Below are 6,704 nucleotides of genomic sequence, written 5' to 3'. Positions count from 1 at the left end.
TGGGTGATGGGTATTAAGAAAAGGGCACTTGTGATGACCACTGGATGTTGTATGTAAGTGATGAATCACAAAATTCTTCTACTGAAACTAATATTATACTGCATGTTAATTAACTGGAAATAAATACAAACATACATATATACAGTATCCAAAATATATAAGGAATCCTATAAGCCAGTAACAACAACAAAAACCAAATAACCCAATGGAAAAATGGGCAAAAGTATAGAATACTTTTTCCAAAGAAAATATATAAATGGCGATAAAGCATATGAAAACGTACTCAACATCACTAACTACCAGAGAAACACAAAGCAAAACCACAATGCGATATTACTTCATACTCATGAGGATGGAGACTATTAAAAAAAAAAAAAGAAAGAAAGTGTCGGTGAGGAGGTGGAAAAAGAAGATCCTTGCACGCTATCGTTGGGAATGTAAATTGATCAGCCATATGAAAAACTGTATGAAGCTTCTTCAAAAAATTAAAAATTGAATTGCCACGTGAATCACTAGTTCCACCTATAGGAAAATATATAAAAAGCATTAAAAGCAAGATTTCAAAGAGATATCGGCACACCCATGCTCAGGGAAGCATTATTCACAAGAGCCAAGTGATAGAAGCAGCCTACTGCCTGCTAATGGATGGATGGAGAAAGAAAGCATAGTACACACATAACAACATATTATTCAGCCTTAAAAAGGAAGGAAATCCTATCACCTGCTACAACGTGTATGAAATGCCAGGGCATTGTTCTAAGTGAAATAAGGCAGGCACACACATGCAATCAATCAATCAATCAATAAAATAGAAGTGTATGATTCCACTGTTGAAAGTAGCCAAACTTACAGATACAGAAAGTAGAGGGGCGCCTGGGTGGCGCAGTCGGTTAAGCGTCCGACTTCAGCCAGGTCACGATCTCGAGGTCCGTGAGTTCGAGCCCCGCGTCGGGCTCTGGGCTGATGGCTCAGAGCCTGGAGCCTGTTTCCGATTCTGGGTCTCCCTCTCTCTCTGCCCCTCCCCCGTTCATGCTCTGTCTGTCTCTGTCCCAAAAATAAATAAACATTGAAAAAAAATTTAAAAAAAAAAAGTAGAATGGTGATCGCTCAGGGCTGAGGGGAAAGTGGCGAAGGGTAATAATGGTTCAGTGAGTATGAATTTCTTTTTTTTTTTTTTTTAATTTTTTTTTTTCAACGCTTATTTATTTTTGGGACAGAGAGAGACAGAGCATGAACGGGGGAGGGGCAGAGAGAGAGGGAGACACAGAATCGGAAACAGGCTCCAGGCTCTGAGCCATCAGCCCAGAGCCCGACGCGGGGCTCGAACTCACGGACCGCGAGATCGTGACCTGGCTGAAGTCAGACGCTTAACCGACTGCGCCACCCAGGCGCCCCATGAATTTCTAATTTTATAAGGTGAAAAAGTTCTAGAGATCTGTTAGGCAACGACTGAATATAGTTAGCTCTCTAAACTGTGCGCTGAAAGTCAGTTAAGACACATGATATAGTAAGTGTTCTGTAAGACGTGAGATAAGTTTATGCTTCCCACTACAACAGTCTGGAAAAAACACAACTATGGAGACAGGAAATAGGATCAGTGGTTGACAAGGTTTAGGGACAAGGAAGGATGGCTAGATGGAGCACAGAGGATTTTCAAGACAGCGAAACTATGCTATATAACTCCATAGTGGTTAATACATGTCATTACATATTTCTGCAAACTCATCAAATTCACAATATTAATAGTAAACCTTAATGTAAACTATGGTCTTTGGATGATAGAGATTTGTCAACATACGGTTATCAGTTGTAGCAAATGAATCACTACACTGAGAGATAATGACAGTGAGAGACTCCATCCACGACTCGTGCATAGACACTTAGACAGTAGGGGAACACAGGAAATCCCTGTGCTTTGTCTGAGTTCTGCTGTGAAGCTAAAACTGCTCTAAGAAAGTAGTCTATTTTTTTTCACATGGGTAATGTGGTAAATTTTATGTTATGTGGGGTTTTTTTTTGCCACAACTTAACAAATAAAATAAAAGGTAAACAAAAAGAGGTGATCTTGACAAAAGCAGGAGAAAACTACTCATTACGTTTAGAAAAATAATAATATGATTAACAGATGAGTTTTCACCAGACACCATGAAGAATAAAAGACAGTGAAGGTCAAAATCAGAGCTACAAGTACTGCACCTGTTGTGATGAGCACTGGGTGTTGTATGTTAAGTGATGAATCACTGAATTCTATTCCTGAAACCAGTATCACACCATAAGTTATTTTAAACAAAAACTTGAAACAAGCAAAAAAAAAAAAAAAAAAAAAAAAGAAGAAAGGAAAAAGTATTTAGCCACAGAGCTGAAAGTACTGTAAAAACAAAAACAAAAACAAACAAATCAGCTCCCCCAAACATACACAAAACCCAGAACAAAACAAACAAAAAAACCCAAAAAGACATGTCAAACCAGAATTATAAATTCAGCAAAACAGTCTTTCAAACAAGAAGGTGCATAAAGACCCCACATCAAACACAACACCTAACAGAACTTCTTCTTAGTAGACCCACCGTCCAAAAATGTTCTTCAAGCTAAAAGTAAACGATGCTAGAGTTAACTCATTTCCACAAGAAGTAATAACGATCACCAGAATGATAAATATGTCTGTAAATTTTAAAATCTGTGTATTGGGGCGCCTGGGTGGCTTAGTCGGTTAAGCAGCCGACTTCAGCTCAGGTCATGATCTCGCAGTCCGTGGGTTCGAGCCCCGCATCGGGCTCTGTGCTGACAGCTCAGAGCCTGGAGCCTGTTTTGGATTCTGTGTCTCCCTCTCTGTGACCCTCCCCCGTTCATGCTCTGTCTCTCTCTGTCTCAAAAGTAAATAAACGTTAAAAAAAAATTTAAAATCCGTGTATGTATTTTCCTCTTGTAAGTGATCTATGAAATGATATTATTTAAAATCATCATTATAACATCATATGGTTGGATTATACTATACAATCTTATGCTAGTATATGGGCACATGGGAGGGAAAAGAAAACTTTTTTTTTGTATTTGTCAATTTTTGTGGTGCAAAATCATCATGAATGGTTCATTTCAAGTCTCCAATGTGAAATCGTGAATGTAGAGAACGTAAAGATGTGCATAATTGGTGTTCAGAAACCAGGGTTCAATACAACATTGTTAGAAGGACAGGTTTCCTGCTCTGAGTGTTTCTACGAAATCTTTCCTAAGCTGAAATGGTGTAAATTAAAGAAACAATTACCATTAACTTCTATAAAAGAGTTGTTGAGCATTCCCTGACCCAAAAAACAACCTCTCATGTTTTTTTTTTTTTTTTTTTTTTTGGATACCTTAAGAAATACCTTGCTAATGGATGCACAAAATAAATTGAGATGAAGTACAGACGCTGAAAACCACAGTTTAAAGCTACCCTTGACAGTGAGATGCCGAGTAGCTGGTCTGACAGGACCAGACTCACTGCTTGGGGTGTGAGCTGCCTCTATAACAGCAAAACCAGCACCGAACACATTTTTCACTTTTCACCTCTTTTTTCAGAAAAGCAAAACTCCCCTTCCCATTTCTGTTGTTCACCAAAAAAAATGATACTAATCCAGGTCTTTCATAAAAGCAAAGTGACATAATGCAAACGGTTGGAAAGCTGAGGCATAGCTGTAACAGGGGGAGGACAAATTGCAATGTTTGTGCTTAATGTATTTTTACGTGTTATTTATTTATTTATTTAGAGAGCAAGTGTGAGCGGGGGAGGGGGCAGAGAGAGACGGGGACAAAGGATCTGAAGCAGGCTCTGCGGTGACGGCAGAGACCCAGATGCCGGGCTCCAAATCACAGACTGTGAGATCATGACCTGAGCCCAAGGCAGACGTTTAACCGACTGAACTGCCCAGGTACCCCTCATTTAATGTACTTTGTCCGAATTAATTTGAAGTAGATGGAAACCACTTCATGATATATGAGTAAAGAGTCCCATCCACAAGGTGAAAGGCTAGGAGGTACCAACGCTCATCTGCCCTACAGAAAACAGTAAGAACAGTAATGAAACCACTTCAAATGGTTCAGGGAAAGCTCTGCCCAACAAAGAGCAGCAAAAACTGGGCAGAATTAGAAAATTCAGGGTGGCTCCTCAGAACGTAAAGGAAGCATTTTGCCCGCACCACCCAGCCAGCTAGTTGGGAGCCGCTTGGCACCAGGAGGAATCCCCTCAGGGGACGTCACCTCATGGAGAGAAGGGGGGCAAGAGAACCCAGCAAGGTTTAGCTTTGTGGCCATCTGCAGGTTTTGCAACAGAGGTGCCCCACTGATACTGATCCCACTTGATGGAACAGCCCAGAGAGCCCCCTCTGCAGCTACCCCCAGAGGCTGGAGCTGTTGCCATGGTGAGACTTGCCTTCAGGGGCGCCAATTGAGGCATTTGGGGACTGGGTGCCATAGCGCCTCCCAGGTAGAAGACTAGAGCTGCGTCTGAGTTCTTCCACTCCCGGTCCCTGGTTGGGGCTCCGTCTCAGCATTACTGGGAAAGCTTGTGCTGTCTTGAGCCCCGTCCCCAGGTTCCAAGAGTGCTTTGGCTCCCAGTATGGGTACCTGCGGCTACTTCCGTAAGCCCCACCCACTGGGTTCCATGTCATGACGCTGGGTCTTCGTTGTAAAGGGCGCTCCTGCTGCTCTGAACCCCACCCCTACTTGAAGCCTAGACTCTGAACTGCCATGGCTCGCACCAGGTTGCTGCTGCCTGGACCCTTCACTCCATCTATGGCAGCTCAAGGCTCTGACCCATCATCTCTATGGCCAACCTACCACTGCCTACAGCCCCATCGCTTAGGTCCCATATCAGGGTTCTGAAACCTCATTGCTGGTGCTGTACTGCTCCATCCAAGACACACTTTCAGCTCCCAGGTCCCAGCCTGAACTGTCACTGGGGGCTGGGCCGCTAAAGCTCTGCGCCCAGGTCCCTGGGTCATGAGACGTGGTTTTAAGAAACTACCACTGGATCGCGGTGCTGCTATCTTGTGACTGCTGCTTGGGACAGAGTTGAAACTTTGCCTCACCCTCCCCAGCATATGCCACTTCTACACTCTGCTTCTCCTGCATAAGCCCCTGCTGAAACTTGTCATTCTAGGGTCTGTGTCTCTGTTATATTCCCTTCACCAACCAGAGCCACAGTTGTGTGCCCCTGAGACCCTGGTACAGTTTGCATAGAGTATCTGCCCATGTCTCTATCCTAGACCCCAGTGCCCCAGCCATAGCAAATGAACTTGTGCACCATGACCCAGGCACAATGGTAGGTCCATCGGTGCCTAATCTTGGACAACGGCTCCAACACTGCTTTGAGGCCTCTGAGGTCAACATGTCACATCAGACACCAAAAAGGATCCTCTCAGCAAGATCTTCTTCCCACGATTAAGACAAGAGAGAATGGGATGCTATTTTTTTTTCAATTTTGTAATATTGATCTATTATTGAGAGAGAGAGACAGAAAGACAGAGTGAGAGTGGGAGAGGGGCCGAGAGAGAAGGAGACAGAATCTGAAGCAGGCTCCAGTCTCTGAGCTGTCAGCACAGAGCCTGATGCAGGGCTCCAACTCACGAACCGTGAGATCATGACCTGAGCTGAAGTCAGACGCCTAACCAACTTAGCCACCCAGGTACCCCTGGGATGATATTTTTAAAGTGAGCAAAGAGGGGCGCCTGGGTGGCTCAGTCGGTTAAGTGGCCGACTTCAGCCCAGGTCACGATCTCGTGGTCCGTGAGTTCGAGCCCCGCGTCAGACTCTGGGGTGATGGCTCAGAGCCCGGGGCCTGCTTCCGATTCTGTGTCTCCCTCTCTCTCTGCCCCTCCCCCGTTCATGCTCTGTCTCTCTCTGTCTCAAAAATAAATAAAGGTTAAAAAAAATTTTTTTTTAAAAATAAAGTGAGCAAAGGGAAAGAAAAAAACCCAAAAACCTGTCAACCAGAAATACCTTACTCAGGCAGCATGATCTCCAATAGCCAAATTATAGAAAGAGCCCAAATGCCCATCATCCCATGAATGGATAAAGATATGGTATTTTTCAGAGTTAAAAATACCATAGTAGTAGGGGGGACCTTGGGCTTGTCTCATGCCTCAAGCACAGCTAGATCAACATCAAATCACTCTGAACGCCTCGGAAATTGATCACAAGGCAATAGATAAGAGAACAAGCTGCACAATTCAAGGTAGAGAATGTGGCAGGTACGCGGAGCAGGGGAACTGGGGGGAGAGAAAATCAGCGTTGCTGCAGAGGGTCAGAGCCCTTTACACAGAGAAGAGTAAGAGAGAAGGAGGAAGAGAGCAATGCATTCGGTTCATGTAAGAAAAGCACTGTCCCCAGACCACTGGTAGGAGAATTATGAGGAACTGACTCTTCCAAGTTTTTGCGAAGAGTTAAGCTGAAATTTTGAGTTTTTGGAAGTCTGTGCCATTTGCCGGAGTAGAGTCGGGGCCGGGGGGTGGCATTGCTCCTGGGTAGAAGAAAAGGAGGCCCGGAATGTACTGTGGACAGGGTGGGGTGGCCATCCCTTGGGTTGCACGGGGAGACTTATCCTCTCCAAGGATAAAAGACCCAGCTGGCGCCTCTGAGTGGGCATTCAACAGCAGGGCACAGAGGTACAGGAAAAGGACGGGTGAAGCGATCGCAGCTTTTTTCCTGTGCCTCACCATAAACTCCAGGCG

Source organism: Puma concolor, chromosome B4 (assembly GCF_028749965.1).
Source record: "Puma concolor isolate L17-30 chromosome B4, mPumCon1.1.hap2, whole genome shotgun sequence".
In the NCBI taxonomy this organism is placed as follows: Eukaryota; Metazoa; Chordata; class Mammalia; order Carnivora; family Felidae; genus Puma; species Puma concolor.
The sequence above is the reverse complement of the archived record's forward strand: the minus strand, read 5'-3'. Positions refer to the sequence as shown.